The sequence below is a fragment of the Schistocerca cancellata genome, chromosome 8, assembly GCF_023864275.1.
Source record: "Schistocerca cancellata isolate TAMUIC-IGC-003103 chromosome 8, iqSchCanc2.1, whole genome shotgun sequence".
NCBI classification, from domain to species: Eukaryota; Metazoa; Arthropoda; class Insecta; order Orthoptera; family Acrididae; genus Schistocerca; species Schistocerca cancellata.
Window position 1 is genome coordinate 613,377,419 of NC_064633.1, and position 17,433 is coordinate 613,394,851.

The following is a 17,433-nucleotide window of genomic DNA, read 5'->3' on the forward strand; positions in this document are numbered from 1 at the left end:
CTGTGCCGCCGCTGCAGCAAATTATATTTCCACCGCGATTTAATAAACACATACTATTTCAAATCTCTGGTGCCGACTTACTGCAGTGGGTGCAAAAAGAACTTTCCTGGGAGGCGACGGATAATCGTTCGAGTGCGTTCCGGCCGAAATTAAGCCCTGTTTCAGGCACCCGTGCCACATCCTTCTCAGCAAATAAACAATGTTTTCAGCCTTCAGTTGCAACTGAAGGCTGAAAACATTGTTTATTTGCTGTACATTTCACAGTTGCTGACACGCTGCAATATGTTAAAGATTTGTACATCCTTCTCAGTCTTTGCTTTCACAGGTAGGGCACAGGCAAATGCTGAGACTGTACCACTGACCATTAAAATATATTTGAAACCTTTATTTGCTCGTGGATCTTGTCTCGTATTTACAAGATCTGCCTGTCATAAAGCATCCTAAATTCGAATTGTAATTTATCTGCGAAAGGAAGTTTTTACATGCTGGTTTGCGGATTACTCTAACTACCGTCTCCATAATTATTCAGTAATGCTTCTTTTTCAATGTTCTGAAATGATGAACACGATTTCATTCATGTGGACCATATTCCCGGAGGCATCTTATGCAATGAGCAGTGATAGCAGTTCTGTTATTTTGTTTGTGTTATCATAAAATGTATACTACAGAGACTGAATGTTCATTTCTGTACTGAACGCTGACGTATTTGCAGAACTATGCATACGAGATAACACGATTTTAGTAACATTTGGTACTTTCTACTTTTGGGGCTTTCTATTTGTCGATCTGGGACATTTCTTTTCCTATGTTACATTTCCTGAATATATTTATTGAGTTTTGAAGATTTTTAAGTTAATAGCATCCACTAAACCAAGCGTTCTTTCACTTTCTCTAATCGCAAGGCATAGTGAATCCTTGGTTATACTTATAGTGTGCTTACCCAGCTTATGCCTGCTGACACCTTATCTTCTGTCTATCCCACTATCACTGCAATGGTTGATGAAATGGGTAATGATATAACCTTCTTCTTCTTCTCTTCTGCCTCCATCTTTCTGTGCTAATTTTAGCAATCGCTTTTACCAACGAACAGCCTCATACGCCTTGATAACTTTATTTGTCGACATGATGTAGCATACTAAACAGTCTTTCAGATAGTATACACTTATGTATTCTTGGACTACTAGAATGGTGGATTGTTCTTTTTCCTTAACTCTTTTGTCTCAGCTCTATATCGAACAATTCTTGCATTCATGGCCTCCATTAGGGATTCGTAGAACTCCATTTTCCATTCACAACGCATCCTACTTTCAATATACCATTTTCTGCTGTTTTTGATATTTGCCTGACTAGAAATCCTTACGCTGTTTCCATTTCACTTCACTGATCCACACTCTATTCAAACAGTCTTCGGATTTGTCTTTGCAGATTTTCTAGCTTGCCTACCACGTTCAAACTTCTGACATTCCCCACTCCAACTAATAGGATATTCCATCGCTTTGTCATTGTCACTTCCCTTTTGACAGTCCCCTCTCATGTTAAAAGTGTCAAATTCCATTAATGCTGTGTTGAGACTTTCGTTGAATGCTTCTGTTTTTCCCTCAACGTACAGTTCATGTTGATGGATTCTGTCAAGTAACAGCTCTACTCTGGATTCAAGCACTTCACCTTTCATAGCTGTTGACCAGATAATAAATCCATTACTGTTAATTTTGTCTTGAAACCCTCGTTGACAGCCTAAATTTTTATAGCAACATATAAACGGATATTTCGTTCGTGCTTCATCCCCTTGGAATGGGTGCATGACGTCCTTGTGAATTTACCCATGCTACCCCATAAATTGACACACATATGTATTGGAACACTGACTATCAGACAGAAATTTCTGAGAGTTTCATTTATATCGCCCACTATTCGACTTTCTTTTATCGACAACCAGAAACCTGTACTGTGTGTGACTCGAGCAATCCTTGCATATGGTTATAAATTCATTGCATACCAGGCTAGTATCTACATGTGCTTGATAAATATGTTTTAAATTCATACTGTCTTGTTTAAAACCTATAATAGGGTTTGTATTATCCCTTACCAACTGTTTCGGAACGCTATGATACAGGGGTAGCCAAGATTTCGACTCGAAGGCCGTGTCTGGGCACGGGGTCAAAGCACTCGGCCTCACTTCACATTTACCCCATCGCCACGCCACGCTGTTTGAGCGCGAGGAGAAGGAAGAATGGAAAACTGTAAACGCACCACATTTAAATGGCAGTGCAGTAGCAGTGCATACTATTTAGTTTTATATTTCACTTTTCTCAACGACATAAGTCACAAACAAAACAAATTGTCAGTATTATTTAACAATTTTTGACGCGCTCAAGACATGATACAGTTTTTACTGGTACAAACTGTCGGCATACGGACAGACGCAAACAATTTCACAGAGTTTCGCATTCAAGTTGTCATGTAAATGTGACTTACTTAGTTTCATGATTGAAGAAAGGCCTTTCATACAAATGTGTCGATCGAAACATTGTAGCACCATTACAACCTCCTTATAGAGACTTGGTAACTCTTCCTGACGAAAACAATGTAGTTATCCTGGGCAGTTTTAACGTAAAGCGATTGTAGATCAATCAGTTACATCTGCACATGCACAGGGGCGCTTTCAACTGAGACGGCAAACGGCCTCGGAAACAGGTCGGAAACAGATGTAATTCTTTTAATGAATTCTTGAAACCTCGAGCTTTCTTCAACACCAGTGAACTTCGAGAACGGGACTGTCTTTGTCAGAAAGTGTTCCTCCTACAACGCGATTTTCTTTGTAAGTGCGTCCCCAGCAAATCGTAAAGAAGTTACCTTGTAATGTCGTACTATGGGCAGATTGCAGTCGAGCCCACTAAAAGGCGAAGTCTACACTCCAGTTCGGATGTTCTGATTTACATACTTGCACTCCTTTTTCCTCCGTACATTCAACAATATCGAGTTCTAAAAGGAAAAATTGTTCCATGGTTGATCTTTGACTTAACCAACGAACTTTGCAGTATATATGAAGCCTCCATACACTTCGTACGGTTCCATTGAAATCTGTTGCAACTCACAATGGAACATTGAGTGTGAGAGCATAAATTTTACTATTCGTAGCACCAATTTCTTCACGTGTTCCAGGCTTACAACAGAGTGCTTTTCGATGTACGGAACAATGAACCCCCACCGTCGATCGTGGTAATTTTTTGCTCTTTCATTGTCAACTATTTCTTTAAATTCGTTCTGCTTGGTATTGTAATGGCGTTTCATAGCAAATATGCAGCACCTGTCGCTTATGCAAATTGAGAATACTCAGCCGTCTCTTCTGTCATTCCCATTCATTCTGAAGGACTGCGATGATATATCGCTAGACTGTCTCTTTTTGTGCAGCCACTGGACCTGTGAAACCCTTTATACCATGAAGAAACAGCGAACGTTAAACAGCGCTGACAGCACACTAAGAGAGCAGTGCCGACCGAAAACCGCCGCACCGCAATGCTAAATGAAATGTGGCGCTGTTCTGGGTACTTCTGAGAAGAACCTAGCAAACCGCCCCGCATACGCCGCACACGTGGTCGGCCCTGCTGTAATATGACTCAAAGGAAAGAAGTCAACCCCCTTATGATTACCTAACCAGAAATATTTCCGTATTTGATCCTGGTCTTCCACAGTAACATCGACAGAATTAAAGACAACGTTCGCTTTACTCTTTCTAGCACAGAATATAACTGCTTTCACTCAATAGCGCGTATGTGACACCGTTAGTTCCAGACAATATCTCCTGCACATCATGCATAAAAAAGTTGTACGAAATTTCTTGTAGTGGATGAAGAGTTTGGCGTACTTAGTCCATCTGGTTGGTTCATGTTTTCTAATATATATATATATATATATATATATATATATGTGTGTGTGTGTGTGTGTGTGTGTGTGTGTGGCTGCCAGTTTAATGAATCGCATATGTACACTGAATTTTTAAATGTTTGCTCTTGCCTATGAGTTCACCCTCTCTCAGTAAAAATATTAACTGCTCATGGAAGTTGCCTTGTGGAGATCATATAATCACCTGGTAACAATGATGGAGCTTGAGCACTTCTGTGCAATATGGCAGCAATTTGCGGCGAAGTATCACATAGGCGAAAATACTCATCCAGCTGTAATACGACTGTCACTGTATCAAGAATTTTCGAAAGTGACAACTGGGAACAACTCTCAATCCACCAGTTTCTCTCACTGATGTGTTTGCTATTATTGCTGTTTAAACTGTGTGCTGATTTAGACAACATTATTTTCATGTCAGATGGAGATAGTATTATTTTCATGTCAGGTGGCTGTAATGGCTGTGACTCACCTGCACAGAAAAAAAAGGTGCATACACACACTTGTTTGACCACATTCTACTGCCACTATCAACACTGCTGATACACACTTGCAGGCTGCATTGAGGTGGAGGAGAGAAGGGTTGCTGTGCTGCAGTTTTCGACAAGCTTACCCTTTGAGAGTTCTTACGTGACTGGAAAAAGGCTGTTTCAACCACTGTCTATGTATATAACATTCACAGCAGTGTATGCAACTTCAGCATAAGAAAATATTAATGTATATCAACTCTGTTTTCACTTATAAAAGAAGCACACACTTATCTCCATAGTCAGTTCATTGCTATTGTACACATAGATACCGTCGAAGAAATGAAGGAGGTTACGATACTGGATGCTGAATGTGATCAATGCAGAGCATGAAGCTCGGGGTGGAACCTGTGTGTCGTAGGCAAGTTCACTCTGAAACAAGCAGCTCAGCAGTTGTACACCGTACATGTGTATGTCCATCACTCACATATAGACAAAACCTGCTCTCATCCCTGAAGACAATGGAGCGCCATTTCACCCTCCAATCAACTCTTTCGCATCACCAGAGTAGCCGTGCTTTGTGCTGTTGTGCTGTCAGTTCTAGCCTGGTCAGAGGCACACATGATCTAAACCCAGCTGCAAATAGACGGCGCCTAATGGACCCAGATGACACATCTGGTGCAACATGTGACCGGGTTTCGTCCCCGGATGGTGTAGGCTAGCCACTGCTGCCTGCGCAGTGTGCCGATCTCGATGTGTGTCTCTATTACACAGACGTCCATAACCTGGTCTACAAGTGTGGGAGTGTTACATAGACAACCGTTCACAGCAGCAATCCACCAACGATACATTGTGCCCAACATATGCAACAATCTGTCAATATGTCCATACAGCTTCTCACAGACCCACAGTGCGACCCCAATCAAATGGCTGAAGCTGTATAACATGACTAGGTGTTAGTTGGTGGTGCATTGTTGTACGCCAGCAATAGTGTTGCAGACACTGCTCACTTCTAAACTCGGCTCAATAAATTAACAAAAGACGGAGCTGATCCTCCTTGGTACCCAAAACGGGTTAGAACACGGTTGCAGAAACAACGAGATAAACGTGCGAAATTTAAACAGACGCAAAATACCCAAGATTGGCGAACTTTTACAGAAACTCGAAATTTAGGGCGGACTTCAATGCGAGATGCGTGTAACATTTTCCACAATGAAACTTTGTCTCGAAACCTGGCAGAAAATGTGAAGTATATTAGCGGCAAGAAACAATCAATGCCTTCTCTGCGCGATAGCAATGGAGATACTATCGAAGACATTGCTGCCAAAGCAGAGTTACTAAACACAGCCTTCCGAAATGCCTTCACAAAAGAAGACGAAGTAAATACTCCAGAATTCGAATCAAGAACAGCTGCCAACATGAGTAACGTAGAAGTAAATATCCTCGGAGTAGTGAAGCAACTTAAATCACTTAATAAAAGCCTCTTCTGGTCCAGACTGTATACCAATTAGGTTCCTTTCGGAGTATGCTGATGCATTAGCTCCATACTTAACAATGGTATACAACCGTTCGCTCGGCGAAAGATCCGTACCCGGAGACTGGAAAGCTGCACAGGCCACATCAATATTCAAGAAAAGTAGTAGGAGTAATCCACTAAATTACAGGCCCACATCTTTAACGTCGATATGTAGCAGGATTTTAGAACATATATTGTATTCGAACATTATGAATTACATGGGTTTAGAAAACATCGTTCCTGTGAAACACAACTACCTCTTTATTCACATGAAGTGTTGGGTGCTATTGATAAGGGATTTCAGATCGATTCCGTGTTTCTGGATTTCCGGAAGCCTTTTGACACTGTACCACACAAGCGGCTCGTATTGAAACTGCGTGCTTATGGAGCTATGTGACTGGATTTGTGATTTCCTGTCAGGGAGGTCACAGTTCGTAGTAATTGACGGAAAGTCATCCAGTAAAATAGAAGTGAATTCTGACGTTCCCCAAGGTAGCGTTATAGGCCCTTTGATGTTCCTTATCTATACAAACGATTTGGGAGACAATCTGAGCAGCCGTCTTCCGTTGTTTGCAGATGACGCTGTCGTTTATCGACTAATAAAGTCATCAGAAGATCAAAACAAAGTGCAAAACGATTTAGAAAAAAATATCTGAATGGTGCGAAAAGTGGCAGTTGACCCTGAATAACGAAAAGTGTGAGGTGATCCACATGAGTGCTAAAAGGAACTCGTTAAACTTCGATTGCATGACAAATCAGTCTAATCTAAGTACCTAGGTATGACAATTATGAACAACTTAAATTGGAAGGAACACATAGAAAATGTTGTGCGGAAGGCTAACCAAGGCAGGACACTTAGAAAATGTAACAGACCTACTAAGGAGACTGCCTACACTACGCTTGTCCGTCGTCTTTTAGAATACTACTGCGTGGTATGGGTTCCTTACCAGATAGCACTGACGGAGTGTATCGAAAAAGTTCGAAGAAATGCAGCACGTTTTGTATTATCGCGAAATATGGGAGAGAGTGTCACAAAAATGACACAGGATTTGGGCTGGAAATCGTTAAAAGAAAGACGTTTTTCGTTGCGACGAAATCTTCTCTCGAAATTCCAATCCCCAACTTTCTCCTCCGCATGCGAAAATATTTTGTAGACACCGAGTTACATAGGGAGAAACGATCACCACGATAAAATAAGGGAAATTAGAGCTCGTACGGAAAGATGTAGGTGTTCATTCTTTCCGCGCGCTATTCGAGATTGGAATAATAGAGAATTGTGAAGATGGATCGAAGAACCATCTGCCAGGCAATTGAATGTGATTTGCAGAGTATCTGTGTAGATGTAGATGTAGATGTAGATGTAGACAGTAATCCAGATTCCTGGCCAGGCCACCGTACTGTTGTGGAGGGAAAGTCAGAAACATTTGGGATTCGTACCACAGCTGCAGCTTGCTCCCACATAGGCCAACACTGCTGATTCTGAGGGCATGTCATATGTACTTGTCCACCAATGCGAGGGTGTCTCTAAAAACTAAATGTGGACTTTCACTCTTGTGATATGTAGAATCAGGCTCCAAAGTTTGGATACACATGCTGCTGACCATTGTAGTTGCAACAGCAGGAAGAATAGCCAACAATGAAATTTCACTTATTTTTACAATATGCAATATAATAGGAAGAATACGTGCCTAAAGTGATAGCTTATCTGCTGTCTAAAGCGTGGAAAATTTATCACATAAAGCTGCCACTTTTAAAAGCAAAAACAGCTTAAATCTTTCTCGGCATCAGGTCGAGCTGAAATGAAGTGAACTGATTGTATGACATTTATGCCTAGGGAATCCCCATGTGGGGAAGTTTACATCTACATCTACATCTACTTCTACATGATTACTCTGCTATTCACAATAAAGTACCTGGCAGAGGCTTCAGTGAAACACCTTCAAGCTGTCTCTCTACCGTTCCACACTGGAATGGCACGCGGGAAAAACGAGCACTTAACTTTTTCTGTGCGAGCCCTGATTTATCTTATTTTATCGTGATGATCATCTCTCCCTATGTAGGTGGGTGCCAACAAAATGCTTTCGCAATCGGAGGAGAAAACTAGTGATTGAAACTTCATGAGAAGATCCCGTCGCAACGAAAATCGCCTTTGTTTTAATGATTGCCACTCCAATTCACGTATCGTGTCTGTGACACTATCTCCCCTATTTCGCGATAATACAAAACGTGCTTCCCTTATTTGTACTTTTTCGATGTCATCCGTCAGTCCCACCTGATGCGGATCCCACACCGCACAGCAGTACTCCAGAATAGGGCGGACAAGCGTGGTGTAAGCAGTCTCTTTAGTAGACCTGTTGCATCTTCTAAGTGTTCTGCTAGTGAATCGCAGTTTTTGGTTTGCTCTACCCACAATATTATCTATGTGATCGTTCCAATTTAGGTTATTTGTAATTGTAATCCCTAAGTATTTAGTTGAATTTACAGCCTTCAGATTCGTGTGACTTATCGCGTAATCCAAATTTAGCTGATTTCTTTCAGTATTCATGTGAATAACTTCACACTTTTCCTTATTCAGGCTTTGTCTGCAGAGTTAGCAGTCTTTCCAGTTGAAGCTACACTGGACGACATTCGTGCCAATGATGACGACAACACAACAGCCAGTCCCTTGGCAGCAAAAAATGTCTGAGCCGGCTGGGAATCGGACCCGAACTCACTGCGTGGCAGTCAGACGCATTTACCGCTTAGCTAAGGAGGCAGACCACCAAATCGAATATTGAGTGAGTGGATAACCGATGTGTGCACATATTACTTGCTGTTTCAACACAGTGACAGAGTTAAGCAGTCAAAGTATCTGATGGGTGGTGGCATGACAATCCCTTGGCAACACATGACCATGTGTTTTAGATGTATGAGAGTCCTGGAGCACATGTTGACCAGGGCAATACTGGAAAATACGGGTTGGTCAGGACAACATGGGCAACATGTTCTTCAAAGGTAATGGCACGAACGACTCCGAAGACAGGGTCTCAATATCTCAAAAGTGAAATAGCTGCTGTTGAAAGTACTGAAGCGCGCCGTGCACGCTGAGGGATGAATGGGTGGTGGTGACAGGCTGTCGAACCCAGGACAAACACTGTTAAAAGTTACAAATGACTTTTGTTGACTTCAATACAAGGCCTAGTGAGGCAGTCACGCCCCTCCACGTTGTCCCTGGCTGAGGCTGCTCCACCCAGAGTTGCTGAGCCAGTGTTGTGCTCTGCAGAGGCTGGCGGCCTCTGGAGGCCACCGCCATTGACGTCAGTGAAACTACGTGTTGTGCTGCTACGGTGTTCCACTCGGGAAACGGTCCTCAGCCCTGCAGCTGGTGGCAGTGCCATGTTTGGAGTCTCCTGTGTGTGGGGTTGGACCTGCAGACTTCAGACAGGTGTCGGATGGCAGCTGGCACTGTTGCTTCAAGTCCCACTGGGACCTTAGCGACAGACGCAGCAGGCAGGGATGACAGGTAGGTGGGGCTGTGGTACCGAGCGCCATGCAGGTGGCGGACACAGCCCAGTCTCGAGCCGTTCGTTACTGCCGGCAGAGACCAGTTGTGTCATTGTGCGGTGCCACTCTGGCCTCAATGTCGTGCTGCTGGTTTCCAGCAACGAGGAGCGATGCCTGCCCTAAAATCCAAACTTATCTATATGCTACTGGCGCCCTGTTGTTTCACTAAAACCCAGCACCAAGTCATGTTGCCATAACGGTAGACCCACCTCGATGTCGTGATCCCCACCCCACCACTGGTTACCGGTGTGTGGCGTCATTTACAGCTCAGCTCGACTATCCTTGCTTCACAGTCCACTGTTTCATCTGTGACCCACATATGTCACCATTCTGACAGCTACCAAGCCACAGCTTTGAAAAGCAACACTCTGTGGTGCTACTTCTCCTTCTTGTCCAAAGGCTATGTCGCGGCACTGCAGTACTGGCTATGTGAAACACAGGTGGGCCTGCTGTGTGCTCAGTGGCGCCCCGTATGGTCATGCCAGATGCTGAACTTATATGACGACGATTCCCGTCGGGGTCAGAGATTTTCTCTGCCTCGTGATGACTGGGTGTTTTGTGATGTCCTTAGGTTAGTTAGGTTTAAGTAGTTCCAAGTTCTAGGGGACTGATGACCATAGATGTTAAGTCCCATAGTGCTCAGAGCCATTTGAACCAACCATATGACGATGACGAATGCAATCTGTCAACATTCTGTATCACTGGAGCCTCCAGAAATGGTTACATCCAATGTGACACTGTACAGGGAACTGGCACTCCTCTGAAAATAAGACAAGGTGCCTCTCCTAAATTCAGGGTTGTAATTGGGCCATATCAAGGAGTGGCGACCACTCTAACAATCCATGGTGATACGAACATCATCACTCTCTATGTGCGAATACTGTCTTTCTGCAAACAAGCTCATATCCTGACTCGAGAACCCTGGTGCGACTGTACAATCCTGCAGTCTGAGCGAAAACTATGCCTGTCCCTTCAGGCTGTAAGGGTGTGGGGTTTGAAGTCCTACATGGTGTTGGGTATGAACCTCCTGAACACGTCAAGTTCGTATCTGCCTGGCAGTCGTGAGATACTGACCAATGCGAGCAGTGATATCACACAACGATAAACTGCTGTCCCGATAGACCACGATCCGGCAGATACCGAATTCCGACATGTGCTGGTAGACCTTTTCCTTCCTACACAAGGAATAACACGAGTTTTTCACAATTAAGCAAAAGAAAAATTCTATATCTAAATAACTAGCTGCAGAAGGTGACTTCAGAAATCGCTATCAGCGTCAGAGACTACCTAGATCACAATACACCCCTTAAGACCCAACGTTGATACACATAACTCTGTTGAAATAGACTATCTGTAATTTGGCCCTAACATGACGTCCTATGATGAGGAATTGCTACAAAATCAGTTTATAATTATATTTTAAAAACTACTGATAACTGAAATGAGATGAAGGAAACACTACTTACTTTAAATGAAATTCAAATAAAAATGAAATGATTTATTACAAAAGTTCGTATTTGTACGCAAGAAAACCAACAGATCGACAGTATGGCTATAAAATGACAGACAATTAATCAGCGCAAGTTTGATATCCAGAGAAGGATAACGCATTCAAGCTGTGTATTCCCTCAATGTTGTGAATAAAACCAATGAATCAGAATTTTACTATGCAGTGGTTGGCTGTCCTAAGTAAAATGAACAGAACCTACCTTCGTAACCGGAACCTAATGGCACCATGGTGCCAGTGTACTTTTATGAAATGGTAAATTCCCACCTAAAGAGCCAGTGCTGTACGATGTGCCCACCAATCTATTTTCATATCGATGGATGTAAAGGTGTGTTCCAGCACGAGATCTATAGCACAGCTTGGAATCTGCGGGTCACACTAAGTCATTGGTACGGGACGATTGCGATGGTACCTAACAGTTGCTGCTGAGTACTTGCTCCTCTAGATAGTATCCCATATGAGCAAACCAACTGCATATTTACCTGTGGTTACTAGTACTTTAGATACTTGGACTATGCACCGCTCTGTTTAACAGAACAGCTTGATGTAGTCATAGGTTCCAGCAGCACATGTCTGCTTTCATGCCCAGCAGCTAATTCGCTGCAAATAACAAACTGTTGCTGTGACCCTTGAGTCAAATAGTCTATCCATTGGCTAGAATTGGGAGTTAATAAAATACAAATGAATAATTTTATAACAAGGGATATGTTATAACGTCCATTATTGATGTAGATAACAGAAAATTGGGTTGAATAATGTTTATTCAAAAATGGCATCTCAGATAAACGGGAAGTGGTCCTCCAATATTCAGTTAAACTACAGATCGAGCAATCCCCTTATTGGATGCAGTAAAGTTTGTTGAAAGTGTTACGAGAACGGTAGCAAATTCCCCAGACTAAATAGTCATCAAATATATGCGAAAACTTAGTTCATTTCACAATCACACCACACGAAATATTCACCAGCTCAAAACAGTTCAGAGTTCTACATGACAGTTCACAAATTAGTTCACATGATACGAAGAATAGTAATTCATCCTCTGTGTATTCTCAGTTATGTAAATCAAGTTGAAATATTTGGAGTCCTACTGTGGAGCACAATCAGACCTCTCGAAGTATAAAGACCTTTCAGAAGTTATGGTATAGTAGCCTCCTTCACAGGCCAGAATCAAACATCTCTACTATGGAGTACCACTCGTTACGATAGGCAGGTTTCCCTCCTTCCAGAACCCACGTAAAAGTGGCGAGGATCGCTCCCTTGAGCTCTTCACTCCAAAAGTCACAGTCTCCACGTGACTCCCATAATGTTCCGCTGCTGTCTGTTTTTCCATTGGCTGAAGGGCGTCCCCACGAAAAACACATCATCCTTGCGTGCTACAGACATAACCTGACTCATTTTGACCACTCTCGCGGAAAAAGCAATATATTACAACAATATTTAAATAAAGAAATTTTATAAATATTCTGTCACAGTCAGACCAATCATGATGAGTATAAAAATAGGTTTGTCCATGAATAAATAAGCCAGTACTCTTGCGCAAGTGCACTTATGGTAGATGACAACAGTCTGTCATTGAATATGGTTTAAACAATTATTTACACCGGCCTGTCAGAGCATCTTTTACCATTCTTTTATAGAGGTGGTTTACCTAATACATGCAAGTGACCACTTCTAAAGTTACCATCACTTTCTTCATTAAATAAATACCCAGGTATGACAAAATGTGAGGTACTGGTGCTGTGACCATTTGCTGTGTACATGTGGGCAATATGATGTTCTTACATACAATTGCGTGATAAAAGGATATAAAAGACGTAATTAATCAGAAAAAAAGTAGATACAGGTATGTAGCTTTCAGAGATGTCGGCTGTGGTACAATTGTATCTTCTGAGATAACGTTCGTTGAAAATGCATGAAACGATTAAAAGTTGTTAATTCAGAAGGTCATTGCGAGAATGTTTAATCGCTGTCAAATATTAGCTTCCGTAGTTTTAAAGATGTTGAAATACTGTTGCGTCACTGGATGTACCTCATTTTTCTGAGATCGCAGATGTGTACAGATCAGCATTAATTCTATCGCTTGAGCCTTGTCCCACAGTTACGCATGGTCAGCCATCGTTAATCGGATTTGGCGTGTTAATGGTTAAGGGGCGGCCAGATGCCCTTCCTGCCACCACGCTGTACCCCACGGGACAGAATCAGTGTACCCCAACAGGCTGCGTCGAGTGTAATCCACGGAATAGTGCGAAAGTGTTCAGATGTCTGCGAGCTGTGGAACTGAGGCGGAACATGGGGACCACCCAGGTATTCACCTAGCGGGATGTGGAAAACCGCCTAAAAACTACACCCAGGCTGGCCGGCACATATGCCCTCGTCGTTAATCCGCCAGCCGGATTCGATCCGGGGCCGGCGCGCCTACCCGAGTCCAGGAAGCAGCGCGTTAGCGCTCTCGGCTACCCTGGCGGGAGCAGATCAGCATTAATATTGACTGTAAAATACACTCCTGGAAATGGAAAAAAGAACACATTGACACCGGTGTGTCAGACCCACCATACTTGCTCCGGACACTGCGAGGGGGCTGTACAAGCAATCATCACACGCACGGCACAGCGGACACACCAGGAACCGCGGTGTTGGCCGTCGAATGGCGCTAGCTGCGCAGCATTTGTGCACCGCCGCCGTCAGTGTCAGCCAGTTTGCCGTGGCATACGGAGCTCCATCGCAGTCTTTAACACTGGTAGCATGCCGCGACAGCGTGGACGTGAACCGTATGTGCAGTTGACGGACTTTGAGCGAGGCCGTATAGTGGGCATGCGGGAGGCCGGGTGGACGTACCGCCGAATTGCTCAACACGTGGGGCATGAGGTCTCCACAGTACATCGATGTTGTCGCCAGTGGTCGGCGGAAGGTGCACGTGCCCGTCGACCTGGGACCGGACCACAGCGACGCACGGATGCACGCCAAGACCGTAGGATCCTACGCAGTGCCGTAGGGGACCGCACCGCCACTTCCCAGTAAATTAGGGACACTGTTGCTCCTGAGGTATCGGCGAGGACCATTCGCAACCGTCTCCATGAAGCTGGGCTACGGTCCCGCACACCGTTACGCCATCTTCCACTCACGCCCCAACATCGTGCAGCCCGCCTCCAGTGGTGTCGCGACAGGCGTGAATGGAGGGACGAATGGAGACGTGTCGTCTTCAGCGATGAGAGTCGCTTTTGCCTCGGTGCCAATGATGGTCGTATGCGTGTTTGGCGCCGTGCAGGTGAGCGCCACAATCAGGACTGCATACGACCGAGGCACACAGGGCCAACACCCGGCATCATGGTGTGGGGAGCGATCTCCTACACTGGCCGTACACCACTGGTGATCGTCGAGGGGACACTGAATAGTGCACGGTACATCCAAACCGTCATCGAACCCATCGTTCTACCATTCCTAGACCGGGAAGGGAACTTGCTGTTCCAACAGGACAATGCACGTCCGCATGTATCCCGTGCCACCCAACGTGCTCTAGAAGGTGTAAGTCAACTACCCTGGCCATCAAGATCTCCGGATCTGTCCCCCATTGAGCATGTTTGGGACTGGATGAAGCGTCGTCTCACGCGGTCTGCACGTCCAGCACGAACGCTGGTCCAACTGAGGCGCCAGGTGGAAATGGCATGGCAAGCCGTTCCACAGGACTACATCCAGCATCTCTACGATCGTCTCCATGGGAGAATAGCAGCCTGCATTGCTGCGAAAGGTGGATATACACTGTACTAGTGCCGACATTGTGCATGCTCTGTTGCCTGTGTCTATGTGCCTGTGGTTCTGTCAGTGTGATCATGTGATGTATCTGACCCCAGGAATGTGTCAATAAAGTTTCCCCTTCCTGGGACAATGAATTCACGGTGTTCTTATTTCAATTTCCAGGAGTGTATTATAGACTCTCAAAGAGGTGTATGAAGCCATCTTTCAGATTATCTGACACTCCACCATTTCTTGGAGTATTGTCTGTCTCTTAAGTGTCAAAATCCCCCATAACGGGATTTTCCCCTTTTCCAGTCACGTGCTACTTGTCTCTGCACCAGGACTCACCCAAAGCGTCAGTTCTCAGTACCAGTTCTAGATGGACGAAATTGCCTACATACGCGTAAATTTACACGATGTCACAGGGCAAAACTCTAAAAATATCACCTCCTCAGCAATCGAGCACGTGTAGTCGCCTCTACGATGGCCAATCCAAGAGTGTCCCCGGATGTGCATCGCTGCGCTTGACTCCCCTGTTTGCGCTGGCACGGCAACGAACACGTCAGGCAAAACGTTGTATACTCGTGTTCAATGACTTGAAACTGCCATGTTAAATAATTTCCCAGTAAGGAATATGCCTAGTAGAGGGCCAATGAGGGCACACTCTCCTCTCGAAAGTTTGTTTCGGAAATCGCCGCCTGACTTTCAGAGGCGATAGGCGAATCAGAGCGTTGTTTACCCAACTGAGAGTCTCCTGCAGGTCAAGACGACATGACAGGAACTCCACCAGGTGCCGTTCCCACAGCACCATGCTCGACCATGCCTGAGTTTCCTCCAGATGCTGTTAGCTCGCGTGCCACGCCTTAAGACTCAAACCCGCTAACCGGGCGCTGCCACACCAAAAATTCCGCCCCCCCCCCCCTTTGAGTAGCCCGAGAGTGCCGCAAGCCGGCTCCATCGCCCTGGTGAGCCAGTGAGTTCCGCAACTCCTGAGGAAACGAACTGCAAAGTTCCCACGAATTCCCTTGGTCAAAACGACGTAAATTCAGAGAGAAATTTGACTTTGAAAGCAAAACTTTGTAAAGCGAGCTGAGTAAAAACCCTGAGAGGTTTTGGTCGTACGTCTATTCGGTAAGTGGGTCAAAATCATCTCTTCATTCACTCATTGACCATACTGGCGCCGAAACGGAAGATAACAGAGAGAAAGCCAAAATACTGAAGGCGTCAGGGCCAGATGAGACACCTATAAGATTCTATAAAGATTATGCGAAAGAATTTGATCCCCTTCTAGCAGTAATTTATCGTAGATAGCTTGAGCAACGGAAGGTACCTAACGACTGGAAAAAAGCGCAGGTCATTCCAGTTTTTAAGAAGGGCCGTATGACGGATGCACACAATTATAGACCTCTATCGCTCTTGTAGACCTATATCGTTGAAGTCAATCTGTTGTAGAATTATAGGACGTATCTTATGCCCAATAATGATGACGTTTTTCGAGAGCGAAAATCTCCTCTATAAAATGTCAACATGGGTTCTGCAAACAGAGATCTTGCGAAACACAGTTCACTCTGTTAATCCATGAGATCTACAGCGCTGTCTTCCTTGACTTCTGGCAGCCGTTTGAGACTGTCCCGCACTGCCGTTTAGTCGAAAAAATACGAGCTTATCGATTGCCGGGACAGATTTGCGACTGGATTCAAGATTTCCTTGCAGATAGAATTCAACAGGTCGCTCTTAACGGAACAAAGTCGACCGATGTAAAGATAATTTCCCGACTACCCGAAGGAAGTGTGATAGGACACTATATGATCATACACTGATGATACACTATATGATCAAAAGTATCCCAACACCTGGCTGAAATTGACTTCCAAGTTCGTGGCGCCCTCCATCGGTAATGCTGAAATTCAATATGGTGTTGGACCACTCTCACAGGCACACGTTCAATCAGGCGCTGGAAGGTTTCTTGGAAAATGGCAGCCGATTCTTCACGGAGAGCTGCACCGAGGAGAGGTATCGATGTCGGTCGGTGAGGCCTGGCACCAAGTCGGCGTTCCAAAACATCCCAAAGGTGTCCTATAGGTTTCAGGTCAGGACTCTGTGCAGGCCAGTCCATTACAAGGACGTTATTGTCGCGTAACCACTCCTCCACAGGCCGTACATTATGAACAGATGCTCGATCTTGTTGAAAGGTGCAATCGCCATCCCCGAATTGTTCTTCAACAGTGGGAAGCAAGACGGTGCTTAAAACATCTATGTAGGCCTGTGCTGTGATAGTGCCACGCAAAACAACAAAGGGGGCAATGGTTCTGAGCACTATGGGACTTAACTGCTGTGGTCATCAGCCCCCTAGAACTTAGAACTACTTAAACCTAACTAACCTAACGACATCACACACATCCATGCCCGACGCAGGATTCGAACCTGCGACCGTAGCGGTCACGCGGTTCCAGACTGTAGCGCCTAGAACCGCACGGCCACTCCGGCCCCACACAAAGGGGGCAAGGCTCCTCCGTGAAAAATACGATCACACTCCGAATTTTACTGTTGGCACTACATATGCTGGCAAATGACGTTCACCGGGCATTCGCCATAACCACACACAGCCCTCGGATCGCCACATTGTTGTACTGTGATTCGTCACTCCACACAGAGTTATTCCACTGTTCAATCGTCCAATGTTTACGCTCTTTACACCAAGCGAGGCGTCGTTTGGCATTTACCGGCGTGATGTGTGGCTTACGCGCAGCCGCTCTACCATGAAATCC